We start from the raw sequence: 14,266 nt of genomic DNA, 5'->3' as shown, positions 1-14,266 counted from the left end.
CCAGCCACAGGCATAAACTGAGAGTAAAGAAGGATGGTTCCCCAGAGGAAGAATGAAGTCAGTTACCAAAAAATGAAGAAAAGATAACAAATATACACTACTAAAGAAGGGTTATATATGTTTTTAATAATTCTAATTTAAGTATGTTTTGTTATTTTATTCATATTAAAATCAGATAAAAATAAAGATAGCTAACATTTATTGTCTTAACCAAACTCTACTTACTATGCTATATACTTTTTTATTTTACTTTATTCTTTTATGTTTTTTTTTTTACCATGAGAAGAGAAGGTGCCATTGGAGAGATTTTTTTTCTCTTAACTGAGATTCAAAGATGAGTGGGATTTTTAGTTTTTTTTCTGTTTAATTGAATTTATTGGGGTGACACCGGTTAATAAAACTATACAGGTTCCAGGTACACAATGCTACAACACATCATCTGTACACTGTATTATGTGTTCACTACCCCAAGTCAAGTCTCCTTCCACCACCACTTATCCCTCCACACCCCCTCCAGTGCCCCACCTCCTCCCCTGGCAATCACCACATTGTTGTTCATGTCCATGAGTTTTTCCTCTTTGTTTATTCTCTTTTGTTGCTCAGTCCTTCCACTCCCAACACAGCCCCCACACAAATAGCTGTTGGCATGCCCTGTATCTATGAGTCTGTCATTATTTTGGTTGTTAGTTCATTTTGTTCATTAGATTCCACATATGAGTGAAATCATATACTACTTATTTTTCTCTGACTGGCTTATTTGACTAAGCATAATGCTTTTGAGATCCATCCATGCTGTCACAAAGGGTAAGATTCTTTTCTTTTATACAGCTATGTAATACTCCATTGTGTAAATGTACCATAACTTTTTTATCCACTCTTCTACCTATGGACACGTGGCTACTTCCAAATCTTGGCTATAGTAAATAATGCTACAATGAATGTAGGGATGCATATGTCCCTTCAAATTATTGTTTTGGGTTTCTTCAGATATATTCCTAGATGTGGAATTGCTGAGTCATAAGGAAGTTCAATTTTTAATTTTTTGAGGCAACTCCATACTGCTTTCCACAGCAGCTGCACTAATCTGTATTCCCACAATAGTGCATAAGGGCTCGCCTTCCCCCACATCCTCATGAAAAGGTATTTGTTGATTTATTGATGATGGCCATTTTGACAGTTGCGAGGTAATAGCTCATCGTGGTTTTAATTTGCATTTCTCTGGTAATTAGTGACATTGAGCATCTTTTCATGTGCCTGTTGGCCATCTGTATGTCACCTTTGGAGAAGTGTCTATTCAGGTCCTCTTCTCATTTTTAATTGTATTTTTTAGTGTTGATTTTTAAAGGTTCTTTATAAAATTTTGGTATTAACTTCTTATTGGGTGTATCATTGGTGAATATGTTATCCAGTTCAGTGGTTTGTCTATGTGTTTTGTTGATGGTCTCCTTTGTTATCTAAAAAATGTTTTTAGTTTGATGTAGTCCCATTTGTTTATTTTTTTTCTTTTGTTTCCTTTGCGGAGATATACCAGGCAGTGTCCAAAATTTTATTTCCCATGTGTTCTTTTAGGATTTTTATGGCTTCAAAACTGACATTTAAGTCTTTACTCCATTTTGTGTTATTCTTGTGTAAGAAGGTAGTCTAGTTTTATTTTTTGCACATATCTGTCCAATTTTTTCAATCCCATTTATTGAATAGACTATCTTTACCCATTTTATGGTTTTGTCTCCTTTGTCAAATACAAATTGACTGTAAAGGTGTGGGTTCATTTGTGGGCTCTCTGTTCTATTCCATTGATTATATGTCTGTTTTATGCCAGTATCATGCTATTTTGATTATTATGGCCTGGTAGAACAGTTTGATATCTGGTAGTGCAATTCCTCCTACTTTGTTCTTCTTTCTTAGGATCACTGTTACTATGCAGGGCCTTTTGTGGTTCCATATAAATTTTTGAAATATTTGTTCTAGTTTTGTGAAATACGTCCCTGGGGTCTTGATAGGAACTGCATCAAATCTATGGGTAGTATCTTTGGGTAGTATGGACATTTTAATGATGTTAATTCTTCCTATCCATGAACACAGTATATTCTTCCACTTATTTGTTTGTATCTTCTCCAATTTTTTTCTTCATTGTCTTATAATTTTCCAGTAAAGGTCTTTTACTTTCTTGGTTAATTTTTTTCTTAGGTATTTTATTCTTTTTGAAGCAATTTTGAATGGGATTGTTTTCTGTTTCCCTTTCTCGTCTAGACTTTAATTTTATTAACACATTTTATGCTAACAATGATTCTATGAGCTAGGGACTAAATTTTCCACTTTACAGACAACTAAATTGAGGCTCACTGAAGTTAAATAAATTGCCAAGATTACATAATTAGTATTTAATACTCCTTCATTACTTCTTTATGGTGTCTATCACAGTTTCACAACTAAATTTCTTCACAAACATGCATGAATTTTGGTGGTAGATTATATTACTTTTTGCTGAGTATTCAAGTCCCCTTGGCTGAACATTTCTTCCCGGGGCAGCTTTACATATTTGTACCCCTTTGACCTCAGGAGTATATAAGAAATTTGACCAATGAAATTTGAACATCACTTCCAGGAAGGAGCTTTGAGATCTACAACAGGGATTGCTAAGTATATTTAATTTATTTGTCACTATACTAACACTGTCCCAAACGGAGATGTTTCCAACAGCCTGCATTCCAAAATGAAGATAACCATAGCAGAGTGAAAAATAGATATCTGGTATTATCGAGAAACAAATGTTTATTCATTGAGTTTTGGAATCAAAGATACAGTTTTTGAAATAAACATTGTGCATTTTTCTGGACATTTCTGGACATTGAGACTCCTCTGAATAACTTCCTTGTGAACTTCTGGCAGCAAGTGAAAATTGGTCAGAAATTGGGAAACATGACCAAAAATAGGCAAATGCCACAGATTTTCAAAAGGTAAATTCATTCAAGTATTGGTAATAAATTTGACATTGACAAAAATGTTGCATAACACTTTAAAAATCAAGATATAAACATTATGAACAAGACTCTCTAAAAAAACGTGATTCTAAAATAAAATTATTTTCTTTTTAATCATACTATTGGACTAAATAATTAAGTTTATATAATGTACATAATGCATTTTAAATTTGCATCAATATTACACAAACACAGGGACTTCCTTTTTCTAAGTGCAAAGAATTCCCCATTCCAAATGGGTGAATTGGAGCTCAGGGACATCAAATAAGTTTCCCAATTTTACACAGCGGATGAATTTAATTTGAAGCTGAGATAGGACAGAAAAATAAATGTTTGGGTCATATAATGTACTTAAGCAATTTATAGATGACAGAAAACTTTATCCTCAAATTATTGGTTAATCTGAGCCTGGACTTAGTCAGGGAACATAGTCTCTTTAACAAAGAAAAGGATTGCCCCAAATTCCCTTCCAATCCGTATTGTCTGCGGTATGTTTTATACTTAGAAATAGAAATTGTGCATGCTGTACTCATATTACTATACTTTTATTTTGTAGAAAATATAGCTTATTCTTCCCCCCGTAAAATGTAGGACATCCATTTTTAAAGTTATATATACAAGAATTAAATCAATTGGTCATTCTTGTGCTAATTAATGAGGCCACACAGATCACTTGCCACCAACAAAGATGGGAATTTCTGATTCTCTCTAAAACTTACATCCTATTATGTGACAGAAAATGACATACTTTTAAAATACGCTTCCTTCACAAATTCCTCGTGTCTCTCAGAATCTGTTATCCTGCTGATATTTCAGAAGAGGAAGCTGTCTGGGTTCCCTTTCTTCTTCTCTTCTGAGCATTCAATCAGATGAAATGTCCTAGACCCTGTCGATACTCTCACAATAAATCTTAAATCTGACCAACCCTCTCTACATGTATTACAGACTTTCTACTTACATCAGTATGAGCAGATTGGATAGAGCAAACAACCCAAATGATCCCGACACATGTAGTTTAACAAAATAAAATTCTATTTTTTGGTCATGTCACAGTCTGATGAAGATGGTGTGTCTCCTTTGGGAAGCCCTGTTTGAAGGGTGAGTATAAGAAACGAGGCTTCCATCATTTTATACCTCTTTTATGTACAGCCCCTCAAACACTGCTACATTGACGGGAGAGAGAAAAGTGAATGACCTAGTAAAACATTTATATTCAAGGCTAAAAATCGTGACTTCTTTTATCTAAAATATTCTATACAACCCAGAACTTTGTAACAAAGTCCAGGAATAACTGATATTTGGCCTGACAACGTTACATTTGCTTTTTTTCCAGGGACACAGAAAGAAAAAATGAGTTTGCTAAGTCCGTGATGTGACCTCAGCCACCATACCCCTGGAAATGTTTACAGCTTCCTGGATTACAATGCTGCTATTGGTGTGTATTTTATTTTTTTAATTTACCTATAACTTTGCAAAGACATTTTACAATAATTTATTTCCTCATTCAAACATTTTTTGGTCATCTAACATTTATTTATAAAGTATATTCAATTAAGTGTATTATATTGCCTTTATTACATTTACTTAACAATTGAATTTAATACATATACAAATGACAACTGCCATTATAATTCTAATTATCATAATATATAAGAAGCAGTAGTTGAAAATGGGGAGCAAATAACATATGTATAAAATTAAAACAGGTGGAAACATACTAATGATTAATTTAGGAATAAGAGTGTTCATACCTAAGTTAGCATTCAGAGACAGATGCATATTAAAACTACCTTAAGTAATACAAATGCTCATTTTGAACTTTCTGAGTGTTTTCCTGCCAAGGGAAGGCTGTAGAAAAGTAGACAAAGTAGAATGTAGCCTATTTAATTTGATTTAAGACGTAAAAAACTTCTCTACCTACCTAAAATGTCTTTCTGTCTAAAATGATTCAGTTCTCATCACTGAAATTTGTATATTAAAATACAATTTTGTTTCCCCAAATTAAGCTTTTTACTTTGTAAAGTTTAGTGTATTGGTTAATTACCACTCGCGTTTAACTTCGCATCTGAGCAAGAGTATCATACACAGGTGTGAGGTAATGGGGACGTGAGAAGTACAAGGAACTGACGGGAGATCTCAAGAGCTTGCGACCATCCTGTGAGCTCTGCATCCAGCTTTGAGGGTGGCACAGGTGGGCCGTGGAAATACGAAGTGAAGATGTGCAGGCAAAGAGACATTTCATTTAATCCAAAGATTTTTGATATGACTGAGATTGGTAATGTGTGTTAAATTAATGACTGCCTTAGTATTTACCTGTATTTTGTTATACATAGTTCACTTTCCTATAAAAAGATGTACAATATGCATGCAGCAGAAACGCCAGTATGTTACACAGAGCTGAAAGTAAAGACCACATATTCAGGTTTTATTGGGTGGAGGAGAGAGAATAAAAGTTACAGACAATAGAAAGAAGTAAGACAGGCAAGGAAAATTCAAATGCAAGATGCCGCATTACCTAGAAACACAGCTGGCTACTCAGTCCCTGAGGATGTCTCCCGAGAGGACACGGGAGAACCACTACTTCCAGAAAGAGTCCATCCGTGAAGTGAAAGGGTCAAAAGTCAATCTGCTGCTGCTTCTCTTTAAGTTTCTCCTTGCATTTCTGAGTTGTGCTGTTGCGGAGGTGGCCAGAAACTGCGAGTCCAGCTGCTGCAGAAAGTGCAGCTGCCTTCAACCCCTCTTGGCAGGTACAAAGGAAAGAGTACCACCCTCCAACCTTGGGAATAAAAGGGAATGCTGGGAGAACAGAGTGACGGTGGTGGCAGCCTCAACTTTTCAACTACAAAAAGAGTGGAGTTGGTATCTGGGGCCACTCTGGCAAAGAACTATTGGGCAACAATTCTGTATGGATTTCCCTCATTTCTACCTTATCGGGGCATGTAAAACTCGGGATGGTTGAATATAGAAAAAATAAACATGCCTTAAAGTCAGTTGTCTCCCTAAAGATAGAGATCCCTGGATATCCTAGAATGTAATTCATCTTTTCTACCCTGGACACATTTTGTTACAGTCAAAGGAAATTCAAAGGACATTCAAAGATTCTAATTTTAGAATCTTTATAACCACATTGTATTTACTTGGTTTTTATTTGTGACTCTTACCTCTTTATAGGTCTCACTTATTTAATACAATTTATGAAATGTTTACTTTAAAGACCATGCTATGCACTGTGTTTTAGAAAATTTGGAAACCAAAGAAACTACTATGTGTTAGTATGTATGATGTACATGGCACTACATGCCATGTTCTACTTAAGAATTACTGGATTCTTAAGACTCATATAGTAGAATTATTATCATCTGCATTTTAAACAAGTTGCGCAAAGATAATGCCTTCATTTGAATCCAACATTGCTTAAATTTAAAGCTTTGTACTTTTTGTTATTTTAACTCTGTCATATGATCTTAAAATGAAAGAGAAGGTAATGAGATATTTCTATAAATATCTATGATATATTTAAACTCACAAAAAGGTTATTTTGGGAGAACCTGAGGACTCAGGATTTGCATCTCTTCTCACTTCTAACACTCTCCACCAGCATCTCATCAACCCATGCAGCTTCATCTGTTCTCCATCAGCCAGTGACTTCCTAATGCGCACGTCAGCCCCAAACTGTCTTCCAACCTTACCTATCTGAGCTGTGTAAAACCCTTACATAACTTCTAGGGTAAAAATCGGAACCCTAACACGGGTCTGTAATTTTCTAAAAGATCTTGTACTTGCCTACCTATTCTGGACTTCTGTCACAATTTTATCACCTTACTTCACAAAAACCCTCTGGGTTTTTAAACTGTGCGGTGTTGCTTTCTAACACAGGTTACCATGCCAGGAAGTCAATTCACTGTTGTATCTTCCACCTCTGTCACTCAACCCCCCCACACACACACTCATAAACGTACACGCACTTTTAGATGCTTACATTTTATTCTCATACCTGAATTCCACCATCACCTTCTCATAAGATCTCCCCCTGAGTCACCCAAAAGTAAATTATATCCCCTTGTTATGCGGCATGTTATCAGTGCCTCAGTAATTTTTTCAGAGTACTAACTAGTTATAATAGAACATAATTGCTTCACGGTTATCATAATGACATGTATGCTCATGAGGGTTGAGACTTCGTCTTTTTTTATTCATTATTGTATGCTTTACATTTGCTGCTGACTTGATACATGCAATAATACTTGAATGAATGAGTGAATGATTAAAATGACGAAAGAATGACACAAAATGTAAGATTTTTAAGGGGAAGGAAATTTACTTTTTTTGACTTAATGGTTTGAAAAACTTTTATGGAAGAAATGCAAATTGAAATCATCTTTAAAAGATGTTGAAAATTTTGATAGAAGTAAATGAAACACATCTCAGTTTGATCAAAGTCTGGTTTAGCAAAAACAAAAAGTACCACAATGAAGTAAGAAATAAGTTTCAGAGTTATTATATCTTCCACTCCCTTTAGAGTAATACTGAAAATCTAATCTCAAGAAGAAAAGGAAGCACAACCTTTTTGTCAAGCAATTGAGTTAAAGATGGCACTCATTAACTTAAGGCGAGTGAATCTACTAGTAATTTAGAGACAGTTCTTTGTTAATTTGATATTCAATTGTTAAACAACCATGAACTAGAAAACATAGAACTTATGAGTTGAAATAGATTCAGAGATCACCTAGTAATACTCTTTAATTGGACAGGTAGGATGAGGTCTACGTTGGAAAAGTGACATCCAGCAATTTGCAAAATGAATGTGTGATAAAAATAAGGACTAGAAATTAAGACTGCTCATAGTCAGTAAATTGCCATTGGGGAAAACAGTGCAAGAAAAATAGTTGCCAATGGTAAGTTCATGTGATATTAGTAACACTTATCAATAAAAAACTGCTTCCTGCTGTATATAAGTCATGAATAAATCTCAAAAAATTGTATTGAACAATAAAACCCAGACACAAAATCATATATACTGTATGATTCCCTTTGTAGGATGTTCTCAAACAGAAACAAAAAATCAAATCCATAATGATGGAGATGAAAATAGTTGTGTTCAGAGTTAAGGTAAAGAGATTTTTGGAGAAGTTGAAGTAGGAAAAACATCTGGTGTAATAAAATGTTACATAGCTTGATTGGGGTAGTAGGTATGTGGGTTTATTACCAAAACTTGTGGAACTGAAGTATTAAAATCTATGCTTTTTAAGATTTAGAAATTATACCTCAACAAAGCTATCCTATTAACATAATCATGTAACACACCAATTCCACTTAAATACAGGCTAAATGTAAAATGAAGTGATACCCAAATATTGTTCAGATAGATGTTTATAAAAATATAGGTAGATAGAGAATATAGATATATGTATATACTTATATTTTTAACAATTATTTCTGTACTTTTAGGTTTATTTTTTAAGCCTTATTACAAGCATTTTGATAGTTAGGTAATTAACTACTTAAATTCTTAAAAGGAATGAGAAACCTAAGATTTATTTTGTATTTCTGTTTGGACCTATTTCTTTCCTTCGATATTTTTTCTCTTGTGTGATAGAAGGCCAAACAAAACAATCTTGCATTGTATTCATATACCTTATAATATTGTTTATTTATTATTTGACTGAAAATAATATCAAAACACTAGTGTATGTTTCTAGAACACTGAACATCCCTTAGGTCAAATGTGTTGTGGATATTCCTCTTCTCACTTTTTCAAGGCTACTCCGCCACCCCCAAATGCATAATTGGAATTGCAAAGACATGGTAGGAGAGGAGGAAGTCATCTCTTCACCATGAGTGTGATTGTTTATTTGATTTCATTTCACTTGAGCCACCTCTTGTACTGACCTTTACATCTACCCCTAATTTTGCCAGTTTCTGGGTACATTGGTGCATTATCTCAGAGGGCAAATTTCTACATTCCAGGCTTCTGGCTTATTGCAGTATTTATGAGGTTTTTTCTTTCAAAGCTTCCTCTCTCCACAGGCAAACAAATTTATGTTAAAATAGTAAAGACTATTAATTAGCATCTTCCTGAAAAGAAGGCATGTTTTGCACTGGATTTTGATTCTGTGATGAACACACCACTCTGTCTTTCATCCACTGCCTCTACTTTACCTCATGACTGTTTCATAAAACCCATGCCTGTTTACGCAGACTATAACAAGAGATAAATACCTTTTATTTGTTTTTTTTAAATCTCATTCTGACATTTAAGAATATGTTCTATCAGTCTAGCATGGTCTTTACTTTATCAGGCTCAGTATTAGACATGGTATTTAGTAGCTACTGAGATCACAGATGATTGATATACACATTTAACCACAACAATGGGAGCACTGAGACTGAGTGATCACAAAGACATCTCCAACTCAGTAAAATGTGTCACTGTTGCTGGAAAGAAAGATCATTTCTCTCTCTTATGTGGAAGGAAAGATCGTTGGCCTTCCTTCGTATTTTGTTTAAATGAAATGGCTAGGCTAGTCTATAGAGTTTTCTCACTGGTTGTGTAAAATGATCTCCCAAAGGCAACAGTAGGGAATGCATTTATGAAAATAAAATAACTATTTGACAGAGTATCCTGTTATATTAATTCTGTTTGATTTTGTTCATCACTCTATTGATTAATCAATTACAGAGATATCAGATCAATAATCTCATTTTAGAGTCATCTATACATATATTATTGCCTTCCAAATTGCAGAAAAAAATGTACACTGTTTGCTTCTCCCAAGTAAATGTGATCAATATTTTCTTACTCTACCTCTAGATTATTCATCTAAAAGTAAAGAGAATTCTGAGGTTCAGTGAAGATGTGTTCCTTGACACTAGTAAAATAATTTCTAATTAACTTTTACTCCCCATTTTGGGCTTATATACACAGTACCAACCTAGTTAGGCCCACCTAGGAGGAAATTACTTAAAATGTATAAGCAAGCACATGTTTCTAAGTTAGAACTTGCACTTTTCCTGTGTAGTAACAGCATTGGACAATTAATTGGGGTTTAAATATGCAATATTTTCATTATAATCTACCTTAAGGGCTAATCTGGAAAATACACCATATTAACCTACTGCTCAGACATAATTTTTGCCTGTATTCCAAGACTTTAAAATTATCCCATTATGCACATTTCTATTTTCTTATTTTCATTTGAGCCAATGACAAAGGTAAAATGTTAAGTAGGGTGAACTAATTACTCCAGGAGAACATTTAAAAAGATAGCTCCCTTCCCTCAGTCAAGAGTCCCACACATAATGCACTGACAGATGACTGACGGTCGTATCACTATTCTCCTGCTGAATGGCTGAGTGGTTCTGAAATGCTTCTGGAAAACTGGGCTTACAAAAGGTATAGGTAAAAATAAGTCACGAATCAAAACGTTACCCTGTGAAGACAGCCACACAATGAAAGGGGCAAATTGTTTATTTTTTTTAAACCTCCAGTGATTCCTGCTAGGATACAACATATTTGTCAATTCTTTGCCTTCTCTAATTAACATTTTATGTTTCTATTATATTATAATATTTAAAGTTAAAACAACATTTAATACAGATTAAAATGAGCCATTTTTCACTAATACATCTTTGCAATTATTTTTTACTTTTGTTTTTTTAGAACAAAGATGCTTACAAACATAAAAAGGACCACAGACCCCAAGGATATAAGCAATAAAACAATTAATTTTCTCATTAACAAGTTTAACAAGGCATGCAGATTAAAAACAACAGTAATAACAACTTCTTATTTTTGAAATATTAAATCAAACTGTGTTGCTTCTCAGTTCAAGTTATAACCTGTCTCAGATTCACAGACCTTCAGACATGCCCTACAAATTGAAAATAAAAAATGGCCTTGGGAAAGCAAATTAGATTTCAGATGTCTAGCAATCAGCATAGAACTTAAAATACAGAAATAATAGCTTATATGATTTAGAAATTTTCTTTAATCAAATTGCATTTAAGAAGAATAATATAAAAGTGAACTGTGGTCTCTAACCCTTATCTTAAAATGCATCTTGGTGTAGTTATCAGATTTAAAAAATTAGTGTGAGGTTAGAAGGAGACAAGCCGGAGCAGTTCATTGACTGACAGTGAGCAGCCAGAATGAGGCGAGGGCTAGAGCTGAGAGCAAAAACTGAAGTCCAAGATACATTTTATTAGCAATTGACGACATAATTGCAGGAAAAATCTAGAGGGAGTAGTTATGCAGCAAGGAAATACAAGATATTACATATGGTTAAAACATAAAAACCAGGTAAACAGAAGTATCTACAAAAATCAAGTTGCTTATTAAATGATGTAACAAAATTAAGAGAACAACTAATGTTCAAACTGTAATGTTTATTAATTGCTTTTTATGTAACAATGCTGGGAATAACAATGAAAACATTTTATTTTTGACCTGAAATTTTGTAATCATCCAACAGATAACTAACATCAGTATGCCCCTTTAAAATTCAGCAAAAGAATCTAATTCTATTGCTTCTTGTGATGGCTCATTAATTAGAAACTATCACCTTATTGAAAACAATGAGAGAACTTGAATGTTATTTATATTCAGGTTTACATATGATTTGGAGACCTACAAAAGTGTAGAAAAATAATAAGGCCAAGACTTAAGGGAACACAGAAAACCAGAGTTGTGAACCCAGCAGGTGAGGACATATTTTCCCTTAAAATATCTTTGAATTCCAGAAAAAGGTTTTGGGAGATTGGTGAGTTCAGAGCCCACAAATTAGAGCATAATAAATAAACTCTCCTACTTTGGGATGGGTCTGGAAAGAGCTATACTCTAAAAAGGAACTGAGGAAGAAAGGACCTTGCAGTAACTTATTTCACCTTCAAATCATTCGTTCAGACCTCAAATTTTTTCTCACTTCAAAAATGTCCAAGAGACATACTAAATGTAAAAGAGCTAGTGGAATGGAGTTATCTCATTGTCTTTAGCTAGTTCTGACATCTTCAAGGAGATAAATAAAATTGGAAGTTTTAGCAGGAAATTAGAAATTATAAAAGTAAAATGAATGGAAGTCATAAAACTGAAAGAAAATAAATTAAAACCTTAATGGATGAGCTTAATAGTAGATTAAACAAAGCCAAAGAGAAAATGTGAAATATGCAAAGGAAGAAAATGTTCAGAATGACACAAAAGAAATAAAAGGGGAAATATAAAACAGAAGACACATAGAGAATAAAGTAAAAGAATATAAAACTAGACTAGAAATAGAATCTCACAAGAAAAATGAAAAGAAAGTGAAATACAGACATTCAAAAAATAATGGCAGAGTATCTTTCAGAGCAATGAAAGTCATCAAGCCCCAGATTCAAACAGAGGGACACACCCCCAAGCAAAATAAACAAAAAGAAAGCCTCATCCAGGCATACCATACTAAAATTGCTGGGACGAAAGTTCTATTTGCTGAGGAAAAAACATTTTTTTGCACCTCATAGTATAAACTCAATTTCCATGAGCAAAAATTTACAGAACTAGCAACAGAAATAAATCCACAGTTACAGTCAGAGATTTGAATGTAACTTTTTCAGTTACTGATAGAACAAAATGGTTAGAGAAGATCTACATTATAATTTGCTCATGTGACTAGACCCGTGCCAACAAATATTTAGTGAAGGGACCAGCCGAGATAAATGCTTGACAGCTACCAGAGACTGATTAAAATATGGACACAAACAATTATGAAGTGTTTGTGTTTCCTTTTCATTTCAGTATTCTATCAGTACTTATCATTTACCTCTCTATGTACATATCACCATTATTTCTATTTTTTTTTACTAATTTTCTCTGCAATATATTTTACCCTCATCTAGAGTATCTCTCGTCTACAAATCTTTCCCATTCTCCATAATCGCCATCTTCGAACATTGGTTGTCAAGGACTACTGTGACTGCTTCACGGCCGACTTACTGTTAACCCTTGTTTTCCGGAATATGTTTCCCACTCTACTAGAAGACTTGTTTCAGAAATTTCCACTGACCGAAAATACACTAAATCTTTTCCTTCAGTTGCTTCCTAGTGATGATACCCACAGTATTTCACGCTGTAGACTATTCCAATGATGGAATTTTTCCATTCTCCTAGAGATTTGTTGGTTGTTCTGACATTAAATGATACCATTTATCTTGCAATCCTCCTTACATCCCTTCTCTTACTCATACAAATTCATATTTTTCCATCTTTCTATTAAACTAACATGCGTACTTTCTCTCTTTGAAATCTTGGCAAACTCCCAAATTTCAGCTCTATCTCCAAATCAATGACTTTTGAGTCCTTCTAAAGAAACAACTGAATTTCTGAGTGTATTTTTTTTCTATCATGAAATCAATTAATATAAAATTAAGTGACATCAGCATCTTTCACATAGTTCTCATGGGTTTTAGATTTCTCTCAGTGTACTTATTTTTTCAGTCACACCAAATATTTCTGAGTTGTTTTTGTATTTTTCTTTCCCATGGTCTCTTTTCATATATAAATAATTATACATTTTTTAAAAAATGTAATATATGCAATTTACATACTCATTTCTTTCTGTATGCAATACTTCTTCCCAACTCCTTTTTCACAATTCTAGTAAAAATAATTATTACCACTTGAGGCTACCATTAGTACTTGTGAAATATTTTCAGTCTCACTGACTTCCAGGCCCATGGTAGAAATGCCCGTCCCTGTGTTGCCTGAAGCTCGGCCATGTAATGTGACTCCCTTTGGTCAATGAAGTGTGAAGAGAAGTGTTATGTGCAAATTCTCAGCTGAAGCTTTACAAGCCAGTGCATGTTTCACCATGCCCCCCTTTCCCGACTACAGTGATAATGGGGAGCATTCTAAAGAAAATATTTATTGCTTGAATCCATGAGGGACAGCAATGAGCAGAGTCTGCTGACACATGACAACTTGTGTAAGTGAAAATAAACTTTAAAGACCCCAAGATCTAGGGGTTTTGTTTTTGTAAAAGTTTTTGCCCCAAAAGTCTTCTCATCAAACTTCTTTTTAATGTAAGTTTTTCTCATTATAAAAAATACACATTTCTTATATGCTATTACAGGATAAAGGTATAGAGAAGAAAAACTCGCATTGGATTGCACCTGCGATAATCACATGGTATTATACTGAGCTTCGTATACATCTTTGAAAATGCAGATGACAGTGTTTTTTGTTTTACTCTCCTTAATTCAAATAAATGACTTCAGTTTCATTCCAAGAATATGTAAATACAAAAATAGTTTAA

The sequence above is a fragment of the Desmodus rotundus genome, chromosome 2, assembly GCF_022682495.2.
Source record: "Desmodus rotundus isolate HL8 chromosome 2, HLdesRot8A.1, whole genome shotgun sequence".
NCBI classification, from domain to species: Eukaryota; Metazoa; Chordata; class Mammalia; order Chiroptera; family Phyllostomidae; genus Desmodus; species Desmodus rotundus.
Note: the sequence above shows the minus strand (reverse complement) of the source record.